The sequence below is a fragment of the Oratosquilla oratoria genome, chromosome 38 (assembly GCF_046742065.1).
Source record: "Oratosquilla oratoria isolate Oo_2021 chromosome 38, ASM4674206v1, whole genome shotgun sequence".
In the NCBI taxonomy this organism is placed as follows: domain Eukaryota; kingdom Metazoa; phylum Arthropoda; class Malacostraca; order Stomatopoda; family Squillidae; genus Oratosquilla; species Oratosquilla oratoria.
This window is the reverse complement of record NC_134814.1, coordinates 2,097,150-2,109,649: the sequence shown is the minus strand read 5'-3', so window position 1 is coordinate 2,109,649 and position 12,500 is coordinate 2,097,150. Positions and strand designations below refer to the sequence as shown.

The 12,500-nt window shown below is 36.6% G+C and overlaps 1 protein-coding gene across 4 annotated transcripts in view; it reads right to left on the bottom strand.

Annotated features, from left to right (window-relative positions):
- The window catches only part of Ppn (proteoglycan-like sulfated glycoprotein papilin), a 228,928-nt gene that overhangs the window by 216,131 nt on the left and 297 nt on the right, over nucleotides 1–12,500 (bottom strand). The window lies entirely within an intron of this gene.

Sequence of the window (12,500 nt, the reverse complement as noted above, 5' to 3'; positions counted from 1 at the left end):
GTTACGATATTTTGTTTTTCAAATTTCCAAATGTCAAATAACTCTTTCGTCATCTTAGTGAGAAACTGAATGACGAACTATGAGAAGTTAAACCTAAAATACGAAAGTTAGACACATTGTTGAGATGTTCTTATGGAAGTCTAGAATATTGAAACCGAAACCGTCTCTACTCAAACGAAGTAGCAAAAAACAAGTAGCATGCTAGTCTAGTATAACGCTACTTTTACTCTAGATGGACGTTGTGATGGGATGAGCTGGACTATATGGTTGGTTGTAAGTGGGTGGTCGCTCCTATAGTGTGTTGGGTCTTCTGTGTTTCGTTCATGTGATTCTGAGGATTGGGTGTAGCGGGTGTCAAGATAAGTCAAGATCTATGTCTCTTGTTCATGGATTTGTAAGGAGCATACGATCAATGTTCCCTCTAAGATGTGCGCATGCGCGCGCGCATATGTTTTACAACTGGCGCACATAAAGAAAAAGCCGTACGCACACAAAGTTTTCAAATGATATTAAAATCCATTCAATAAAGAAGTTCCACCTGAATATCAACTTATAGATTTTCTAAAAACGTGGTAACTTGCCAACCGTTAAGCCAATAATTGCTTGGTGGAAGTAATATGTGATGCAAACTTACACAATTGTGCGTATTTGCTAAATGATCACATGGTGACTAGCGCGGATGCGGACATAATTTTAAGAGAAGGAAAGGTTGTGCACGAGCAAATTTGTACGCACACTCACATAAAAAAAAAAAAAAAAAAAAAAAAAAATATATATATATATATATATATATATATATATAGGGAACATTGCACACGAATGAAAATGAATGAAATACTACTAAAAACAGCGAGAAGCAGTAGGAAAGTGTACAGAAACGAAACGGGATGGTCACTGTGATGTTGCCATGGTTGTTCAACATATTCATGAATAGATTGATCTATTTTGATACCAAGGGCTCTTTTCCCTAAATTCACAACATTAGTCGAGAATTTTGATTGTGTGATGGGGTTTTGAGGCGTCCTGGAACCAAATATATCTGATGGAATGGTTATTCCAAAGAAATAAGTGAGAAGTAAACCAGTATTTCTTCAAACGACCTGATGTGGGAAGAAGGAATCTATAAATGTAAGACAAATCTTAAATCCTAGGATTACCACACCAAAAGACGACGCGTCATGAAATGAATCAACAGCATTATATAAGAACAAAACATAATATGAAGGAGACTGCAAGAGACCATAAGGCCTACACTAGGCAGTTCCATGTCCCTTACCGTCTGTCATCCCTATCCATAAAATCATCTAATTTTTTTTCTTAAAATAACCAATTGTTTCAGTGATCATTACATTGTTACGAAGTCCAAACCTAGGTTTGCCAAATGTAAATAAGAACGTAAGAATGAAGGAGACTGCAAGAGGCCATACGGCCTACACTAGGCAGAACGTTATCATATCGTAGTATACTATGGATTATATATTACGGATAAGTCTCTTCACTGGGATCCTTAAAAAAATCCCACATCCAACACACAATGAATGTATGAATGAATAATTGAATAGATACATGAATAACTATAATTCTAAATATTGCTGTTAAAATTCACATTGCAGACCATTGTAATCTTACCAGAATGGTGTACTGACTGAATGTGTTTTAAGCAACCAATAGTTTTGGGATTTTGTTGTTATACCCTTACTGACCAGAGTCACGTATTTTTCTATTGGAGACTATTCTCCACTCGAAAAAGAAATATAAGATAAAATAAGTAAATGAATAGATAAATATAAATATATATATATATATATATATATGTATATATATGTATATATATATATATATATATATATATATATACAGTATATATAATTGATAGATAGATAGATAAGTAAATTAAAAAATGGCAATTAAATAAATAAATAAATAAGTAGATAAACTAATAAATAAATAGTTAAATAGAAAGAAAAAAAAATTAATACACACTGACCACCTTTCAACTCCACTATCCCCTTCTGCCGTAGTCAAGAAATCTGTTTTTTTTTTTTTTTTTTTTTTTTTTTAAACTGACTTCCTGATTTGGTCTATTCGTCGCAACCTTATCCACAAGGAAAGAAATACTTATGACCTCACAAACCTGACCTATAAAACCTCAAGCTTATTCAGACTAAACAGCAGTGAGATAGAGAAAGCTTACAGCTTCAGGTATCTTATACGAAACCCTATAATGAAGATAAATGGGATTCGGCACAAATGCATAACAGTCTTCTACAGCTTTGTTAGGAAATCTCAATGGAGCCCCGAGATGGAAGTGTAGGCCTCATCTTTTCTCTCTCCTCTTTTTCTTCCTCTTCCTTCTCCTCCTCCTCCTTCTCCTCCTTTTCTTTCTCCTTCTCCTCCTCTTCCTCCACCTTCTCCATCTCTTCTTCCTCTTCCTTCACCCCTCCTCCTCCGCTTCCTCCTCCTCCTCCTCCTCCTCCTTTTCCTCCTCCCCTCCTCCTTCACTTCTTTTTCCTCCTCGTCCTCCTCCTTCTTTTCCTTCTCCTTCCCCCCTCTCCTCCTCCACTTTCTCCTTCGCTTCCTCCTCCTCCTCCTCCTCCTCCTCCTTTTCTTTCTCCTTCTCCCCTCTCCTCCTCCACCTTCTCCTTCGCTTCATTTTCCTCCACCCATCCTCCTCCTCCTCCTCCTTTCCCTTCTCCTTCTCCTCCTCCTCCTCCTTCTTTTCCTTCTTCTCCCCTCTCCTCCTCCACCTTCTCCTTCGCTTCCTTTTCCTCCTCCTCCTCCTCCTCCTCCTCCTACTCCTCCCTGGCCACGTACTTATAATCGCGACATTCATATGTGACCCATATTACATCAAAGCTATTCAAATACACTAATCGTTGTAGTTACATACAATTCTATTTACAAAATAAATATAACCGTATGGGAGATAGTGTCTATATCTATTCTATATATCTACAGTATATACCAAGGGCTTCTTTCTTTACATATAGAAATATCTTAAATAAATAACAACGACAGATATATTTCTAATTTGTTCTATTTCACATCGAAACAAACTTCAATATGCAAAAACACTCCCTAAGATAACATCGTCACAATACCTCTGATCGACCGGTAAGCCTATAAGAGGTTTAGAAACAAAAGAGAATCGCGGGTTATAAATTCCAAGCCAATAAGAGGTTTAAAACAAAAGAAGGTCAAGGGTTGCCTTTTCTTTATATCCTTTGACCCATTCAACATATCAAAATAAACTTATAAAACTTAGTATTGTATACATAACACTACATTTAATGTTTTCAAATATAACATTTCTTACTTCCAACTATATGAGAGGTTCAAAACAAAAGAAGATCAAAAGTTATATTGTTTCTATACCCTTTGACGCATTCAAAATAATATTGAAATAAACTTACACAACGTAGTGTTGTAAATATTATACATAACACGACAATTAACATTTTCAGATATAACAGTTCTTACTTCCAACTATACATTCCACTTTATAAACCAAACGATACACTATAGGGATGGAGATATAGTCCTCCCTAACTTTAATTCTATATTGAAAGGTGCGGGGCTTTGCATATAAAACGTAGAATTAGAAAATACAATCTAGAATGAGAACATTATTTCTAGTGCTGGTGCTGTGACTTTAAAGTGCATGTGCTATGTGCTATGACTTAATAACTAAACTCAAGAAGAAGAAAGGGTATTTCTATTCTCCAAGAATACACTACAGGCCTAAGGCTACTCCCCCCCCCCAGCTGTGCCCTGTCATCCCCCCTAACCCCCCAACCCCCCATCCCTCCACCCACCCCCTTGTAGGGTCTGAAAGGAGCGAGTGGAGAGGAAAGGATTAAGCATAGGCGAAGAATGGCTGACAGGGAACACAAGAGAGTTGATTAGATGTTATAAGGGAAGGATGAATTTGAGCGAGAGGAATGTTAATAAATGTGGATGTGGATGTGCGTTAGAGAGAGAAAGAAAGAGAGAGAGAGAGAGAGAGAGAGAGAGAGAGAGAGAGAGAGAGAGAGAGAGAGAGAGAGAGAGAGAGAGAGAGAGAGAGAATGAGGAACCCATACGCGTATACATACATTATCATAGATTGGAATGAATGCATATCGTGTGTGTAGATACAGATGCACATTATATGTATATATATATATATATATATATATATATATATATATATATATATATATATATATATATATATATATATATATATATATATGAGGTGGAATAGGACAGTGTGCAGACGAAATTCCTTGTTTGGACATCAAACTCGATTCACCCAATTATTATATGCCTACATTGTATATTCATAACTAGTAACTAAGTAAATGAACGGAATAAAAAGAGAATATGTATGAAAATGTAACGAATTGCAGGAATTAATGTGAACAATTTACATTTGCAAACTAGACCAGAATGCTGTAACATGAGTTTGAAATACGAAACTAATCACATATATTAGAACATTGCACAAAGGGTACAAGGACGGCATTACGTCGACTTCAAGCGACAATTTTTTTTTCGGACAATGTGATTAATGGATATATAATTGCGAATGCTTACAGTCATATTTAATTTGTTGAAATAATCTGAATGTGTATTTTGAAAAAAAAAAAAATCGTTCACATCTCAATACATGAGGGAGGGGGGCAGTTGGGTTATGACATAGCATAACCAACCCCCAACCCAGTGGGGTTGCCATACTATTCATGGAAGATTTTTTCACAGTTTAGTATCCCTTGAAAGGGGGAAAAAGCCTTTGTTATATGTATGTAGTTTTCTCCATAGACATTGATTATATTTTTCCTTCGCTGAATCATATATGTACACAAGAAACATGTTACGTTTCTCCAGTAGGTCGTATATGTGCAGAAGAAACAGACTTGGTTCTAATACTGAGCCCTGAGGTACTCAACTCGTAGTTTACATTGGGTATTAGCCCTCTACCCACCCACCTACCCCCAGGGTCATAATTCCCACCCAATTCCCTCCCCAGACAACTCTCAACCAGACCATCAATGGACCTCTGTTTGTTGTGGTCCTGTGGGACGGACGTCGTAGAGGTTCATCTCCCTGATGAACCGAACCTAAGATCTATCATTTCTTTTTTTCTTTTTATAAGCATGATTCCTTAAATCCTCTTGCCTATTCATCCTTTGTTTCTTTTCATGGTACGGTTGTCTTCTTCAAAGACATTGTAAGACGAGATTGTAAAGCGATATTTGTTAAGAGGCGAAATTGGAAGGTGAAATCTTGAAGTATGACAATATCAAGTGACACTCAGACGAAAAGGTAAGGCGAAATGCAAAATAACCTGGTGAAAATTGCAAATTGGGTGTAATTTCAAGCCAAGACTTTAGCGAAATTATTGGAAGAAATTACCAGCCTTAGCGAAATTTTAGGGTGAAATAGATGTGCACAGTCGTTGAAAGGCGAAATAGAAGAGGGTGGGGGGAACTTGTAACACACGAGACTGATAAGCGAAATTATTTTGTGATTTTTTTATCCTTACATTCCCTGGCGAAATTCTAAGGCGAAATTGTTGAGAGCACAATTGCTGAACGAAAATGGTGATCGCCTAACCGTGTTCGTGACGGAGGGGACAAAGAAGGCAGAGCTTCACCTGAGGTTCTATCCTCACAGAACAAAGAAGCGATGATGGTACAATCACGCTACAGATCCCAAGTCAATATTATATATCTACTTATTTATTTATTTCTGTCGAATTCGTGACGTATCTTCCTATGTATTATTTAGCTCACAGTTAGGCCATTTTCTTGAATTGATAAAAAAAAAAAAATTGTCAGACATAGAATTTGAATTTTGTGTCATGAAAAACTCTCGGTGGGTCGAATTTTTTGTTTTTTTTTTTGTTTTCGTGGCTTTACAGTGGTTTGTAAAATGTTCAGACAAATTGCCTTTGGTCATAGGCCAGCAACCATGATTACATGATCATTCCTGAGACTTCTGGTCTTTAAACTTTGCACTACGGGTGGGAGGGAAATCCCACAAGTAATTTAAATCCTCTGGCAGCAGTAAGACTTAAGTTAAAGAAGTAACGAAAAGGTTAACCAAACCTAATCTAACCATTTTATTATGGAGAGGGAGATGGGTTTTCAATGAACATGAGAACGGTCTTAGTGTGTATTTTTTCTCTCTTATATATATATATATATATATATATATATATATATATATATATATATATATATATATATATATATTAGCCCTAAACTGTCGTTGGCACCACACATCTCGTACTGATCTAACTGATTAGAAATAAATAAATAAGTAAATAAAATAAATAAATGAAATTATATAAAAATAACTTACATTTTTTATTCTGGCTGCTGCCAGGCGATTTTATTTTGTCTAGGGACATTTGATTAGGGCCTCTTCCTCTCTAGAACGTAACAACATTCTTCTTCTTTTTTCGTTGTGCACATTCCTAGAACTTTTTCTTTATCAGGAACTTCTAAAACTCGGAAAAAAATCGAAAGAAAAGGGTCTTTCAAGAAATATACCAGAGTATTAAAATAAATTTCTGGCGTTAGGCATTCTCTAGGTTTCAAAATTATTTCTTGTGGTTATCAGAAAAATCCCAATTTTCTTCTTTAAAGTATTACTTTGCTTTCCTTCATTTTTTTTTTGTGACGGGGTGGGGGACGAGAAGCCCGCCACTGTGTTCCTATGCGTATCATAAAAGGGGGTGGGGGCAGAGCGAGAGGACTAGGGAATTTAGTGATGGGGCGGTACCAAAAAAAAAAAAAAAAAAAAAAAAAAAAAATGAAATTGAAGAAATAATGATTCCGACACGAGTTCCGATATTGCTTTATACACCCGATTCCGATACTTGTCCCGATACTGCACTAAACATCCGATTCCGAAAAAATTATTAATGGATGTACTTTGTATAAATTATTTGTTCTCCCAAACCAACTGGAGGACCTGGAAATAACCACGAAATATGATCATTAGAGTTATCGGAATCGGAAGTTTAGATCAGTATCGGAATCGTCAAAAAGTTTGGCATCGTTCCATCACTAGTAAGGATCCTTTCTTCGTGTGTTGACCAGGCTACCCCCTTTCTTAAGGGTGGAAAATTGTATTCACACATACCTTATGTAATTACCTTATATATCGGTCAGTGTCCGTAGTTGTAGGTTGATGAACTTGAAGATTCTCGTCTCCTGTTGTGATTTTGAAAACTTGGAGGACTGACTTCTCTTACAGTATTCTAAAAACACTTCATCAATGTAATATTCGCGTAGGTTTGATATATATTTTCGTATAGGTAACATTCGTTTATGTTCGGTATTCAACTTCTCAATATATATGACGCAAAGGTGATTTGATATGTGGAGAATCGGAAAAGATTGTAACCGAAGTCGGAGTCGTTTCTATTCAAACGAACTCAATCGAGTCGCGTATGCTTTGAGTGGTTCACTAGGAAAACATGTAGTTGTATATCAACAATATCAGAAATATTACAATAATACAATACTAACACCTTCACCGTCGTTCCTTCTCCTCCTTTTCCTAAAAAATATTATCACGAAATATGGAATCAAGTTATCTTTTTCATCATCTTTTCTCTTCCACATCTTGTTTATCTGTTTTGTCTACCACCAAATTATTTCATTCACTGTCTGCGCAGTGAATTAGTTAATATCAAGTAATACGGATAAGGTGTAGACCTCTCTATATATGCCTTTGTTTACACGGGGGCGTATTCTTAAACACAAATTCGGGGCCCCAAAAACAACACACCATGGCAGCAAACACCCTTATGCTCAGAGAGAATACAGTTCATATTTGTTACCCAATTTTCTGGGCCCTGGAATTGATTGCTCAGTGACTGCAGGTGACGGGACACTAGGCATTTCTTGTTAGCATGCTACTTGGTTTGAGTAGAAACGACTTCGGTTAGGATCGTTTGATTTTTCCAAATTTCCAAACGTCAAATTTCAAATTACTCTTGCGTCATAGAATGAGAAGCTGAATGATGAACTACGAGAAGTTAAACCTATGGGGATGCTAGACACACTGTCTAGAATACAGTCACCGAAGTCGATTCTACTCAAGGGAGATAGCAAAAGCAAGTAGCATGCTATCCTAGTGTGCCGCCATCTATTTTCTTCTATCTGCCGAAGACAGGACTTCCATTCCCTCCCCATGGGTGTAAACCTTAATGGTCCACCACAGGACCGGTCTATCCTCTGAGGGGTGGTGCAGCCTTTGTACCTCACTACGGTAGTTACAAAGGATTACAAAGGCAAAGCATGCCGACAGGAGACCTTTTGATCCATATCTAGGTCGGATGCAAAAAAAAAAAAAAAAAAAAAAAAAATCATATTAATAATAAATTAAAACTATAACAATGTAAATAACAATTAAAATACATAAATAAATGCATTGGTATAGTTGAATAACAAACAAACAGGTAAATAGTAATTGATAATAAATTGACATATAACTAATAATAAATGAAAATCAGACAGACAAATTATAACAAAACAAAAACAAATAATATAACATAAATTATAATAATTACAGCATCTTACTTAGGTATTTATCTAAATGATTCTTAAAGCTTCGAACTGAACTACATTGCACTACCTGTGCAGGAAGTTTATTCCATTCATTAACTACACGGTTGGCAAAGTTGTTTCTACCTACTTCCAAATTGAATCTATTACCGGACAGTTTGAGACCATTGTTTCTTGTCTGATTCTCATTCAATGTGAAAATTTGGTCACTTTTGATGTTGTCAATTCCCTTTAAAATCTTAAAGACCTGTATCAAGTCACCTCTGAGTCTACGCTTTTTTAGGGAAAACAGATTCATGTGCTTAAGTCGATTTTCGTATGATTTATTTTTGATATTTGGAATCAGTTTTGTGGCTCGCCGTTGTACTTTTTCCAGTCTGTCAATGTCTTTAATGAGATTCGGTGACCATACGGAAACAGCATATTCCAAATGTGGACGAACTAACGATTTATATAGCTTGTTAATGAGTGATGGACTTTTGAAATCAAAAGATCGCGCAATCAATCCCAGAATCTTATTTGCTTTCTCAGAGGCTGAAATACACTGCTTGGATGATTTGAGGTCGTTACTGATAATTACGCCGAGATCTTTTTCACTATCCACTTTTGTTAACGAATTTCCAAATAACTTGTAATCGTACTTACTGTTATTTTTACCTATGTGCATTACATTGCATTTACTTGTATTAAATTTCATTAGCCACTTTTCAGACCATTGCTGTAATTTATCTAAATCTTCTTGAATATCTAATTGGTTTGAGTGATCATTTGCCACTCCGCACAGTTTTGTATCATCAGCAAATTTGGAAACAGTAGATTTTAGTCCATGGTCTATATCATTTATATATACTATGAATAGAAGTGGCCCAAGAACGGAACCCTGAGGAACTCCACTTGCAACACTTTTCCATCCAGAAGTTTTTCCATTTAAAACAACTCTCTGTTTTCGACCTTTCAACCAATTACTAGTCCAACCTAATAGGCTACCACTTATTCCATGCAAAGCTAATTTAGTAAGTAGTCTTTCGTGTGGGACGGTATCAAAAGCTTTTGCAAAGTCTAGATATATTAAATCTATATTGTTTCTTTTGTCATAATTCGAGACAACTGTGTTGTAGAATTCGAGTAAGTTAGTCACGCAAGAACGTTTCCGTCTGAAACCATGTTGGCTATCATTTATCAAACGGTTACTTTCTAAATGATATTCGATAGCATCTCTGATGATAGTTTCCATTATTTTTCCTACGATCGAAGTCAAACTAATAGGCCTATAGTTATTTGGTTTCTTTTTGTCACCTTTTTTGAATATGGGAGTAACGTTAGCTAGCTTCCATTCTCTTGGGACATCTCCGGATATGATGGATTTCTTGAAAATAATTTCTAATGGAACAACAATCTCATTTTTCATTTCCTTTAAGATTCTTGGATGCCAACCGTCAGGCCCTGGTGTTTTATTAACTTTGAGTTTGTCTATACACCTTTTAATTTTTTCTTTTGTTATATTTACCGTAGTGAGTAAGTTTACCCCAGACTTTTCACAGGTTTCAGTTTGGAATTCACTTTGAGGTGTTTCGTTTACGAATACCGAGCTAAAATAATTGTTTAAGAGATTACACATTCCTTCATTTGAATATTCAAGTTGACCGTCAGCAGATAATAGTGGACCAATGTGATTCCTAACAACCTTTTTATCTCTAATGTAACTATAGAATTCTTTGGGATTCTCTTTGGATTTCTCAGCGATGTTCATTTCGTATTGTCGTTTTCTTTTTCTTATTGTCTTTTTTAAATCTCTCTGTATTGATACATAACTTTCATAGTCATTAGATGCACCCGAGCACTTATATTTCTTATAAGCCTGTCTCTTTTTAGCAATACTTTTTTCAGTTTCTTTGTCGAGCCACTTTGGGCGAGCCTGATTTGGGGGACGTCTGTCCTTAAAAGGAATGTAAGTTTGAATTTGGGGGACGTCTGTCCTTAAAAGGAATGTAAGTTTAATCCGGCTTGGTAAGATTGTATGTATGGTGAAAAGTGTTTCATGTAAAATTGTCGCTGGTGTGGCTGCGTTTGTGCGTGAAGTCTAAAATCAGCGTAATTAGCTCGACCATACTGATTCGGTGCTAGCATTATGGGCGACACTGACCTACCGCCCCTCTAATGTCTGCCGTTACGGAGAGGGATTGGAAAGCCACGAAGGTGATTTACACTGTTCAGGCTACTGTCTCTGTATTATCATAATCCACTTCTCGCATTCTGGTCTGGCTAACGACAAAAACCTCTATTCAGTTGAGGATGATGGTGATTACTGATTAAGACATTTATGACCCTCATTCGCTTAATGTCTTCTTTACCAGCTTTCCTAAATGACATTTCCACTGTTGAAATCTACAAACACTAAATAGTTTCAGTTCGAAGAGAAAATAGAATACTTTCAGTCTTTGACACTGCAGCAGCGAGCATCTACTGTATGTATACCCAAGTTTAATTTACAGGAAAAAAGCTGCATTTATTTTCATTGATCAAATATGGCTTTAATTCCGTCCATATTTTTGTATTGAACAATTATATCTTTTTGTACAACTTGTGTGTGTGTGTGTGTGTGTGTGTGTGTGTGTGTGTGTGTGTGTGTGTGTGTGTGTGTGTGTGTGTGTGTGTGTGTGTGTGTGTGTGTGTGTGTGTGTGTGTGTGTGTGTGTGTGTGTGTGTGTGTGTGTGTGTGTGTGTGTGTGTGAGAGAGAGAGAGAGAGAGAGAGAGAGAGAGAGAGAGAGAGAGAGAGAGAGAGAGGAAGAGCGTTGTGTGTGCTCACGCGTGTAAGACTGCATTATTTACTTACAAATCCTTTTCTAAGATTAGTACAAACAGACTAATCTCTCTAACACGAGAACTCGTCAAGAGAGGAGGCAGGATTTAGAGCGGATATTCACTAATACCCATCTGCAGACAATGAATCAACTAATAGAGAACCGTTGGCTACAATAAACCTTTGTTGATTAGTCTTCGTGGATTGTGAAGAGGCCTTTAACCCAGTAGAGTAAACGGATGTAGTAAACTATGCACAAGTAGGGTGTTAATGAACATGTTGATTATTTCTTATGCTAAAGACACTATTATAATTCAACCACGTGATTTGGTTTAATGTCGGGAACTACCCCTATCAGGAGGCCAGAACTATGTAGCGAGGAGTTTAATGAACCATGCCCTTGGTCCAACTCGCTTGCGGTAGGGCTCAAACAGCCGTCACTTCGACCTCCGTCGCAAAAAACGACGCTCTAACCCATTCAGCCAGCGAGGATTCAAACTGCGTGTATTTCCTCTTCTGTAACCAGCGCTTCTATAGTGAGAGAGGAGTAAGGCAGGGCGACATTATTTCACTCAAATTATTTTGCCCAAGAAATATCGCCCGAGTTATTTACAACTTGCCTCGAAGTAGTTTTCAGAAAGGTCATTCATAAAGGGGATTTTTTTCTTTTTAACTTGAACCTTTTAACTTTACTTTTTTAACAAACTTCAGTCACCTGAAGTTTGCGGACGTTGTTCGTCTTGTTACAGAAGAAATCAGAAGTCTTGAAGGATATACGGAGTGATCTGAGCAAGGAAAGTCTCAAAGTAAGTTTTAGAATCAATACCAGTAACACCAAATTGATGTTCAGCATTGAAGTTCAGGTTAAATCAGTTATAACCTATGGTGAGAATTCTCATGAAGGCTTGGACGTATAATTAATAAAATTAAATGATTAAACCTACCAAAGAACCGGAAGTTAAAAGAAAAGGAGTATCACAGTGAGTTAGGCAATTTTTTTTAAACATAGAAACATTATAAGAGGGTCCGTAATTGTGAATCTAAAACGCTAAGTTTACAATTGATGCATAATCCCAGCTACGAATTAGAGAATCCTTATCTACTCGCATGTTGATGTTCAAATACGTGTTCATGTT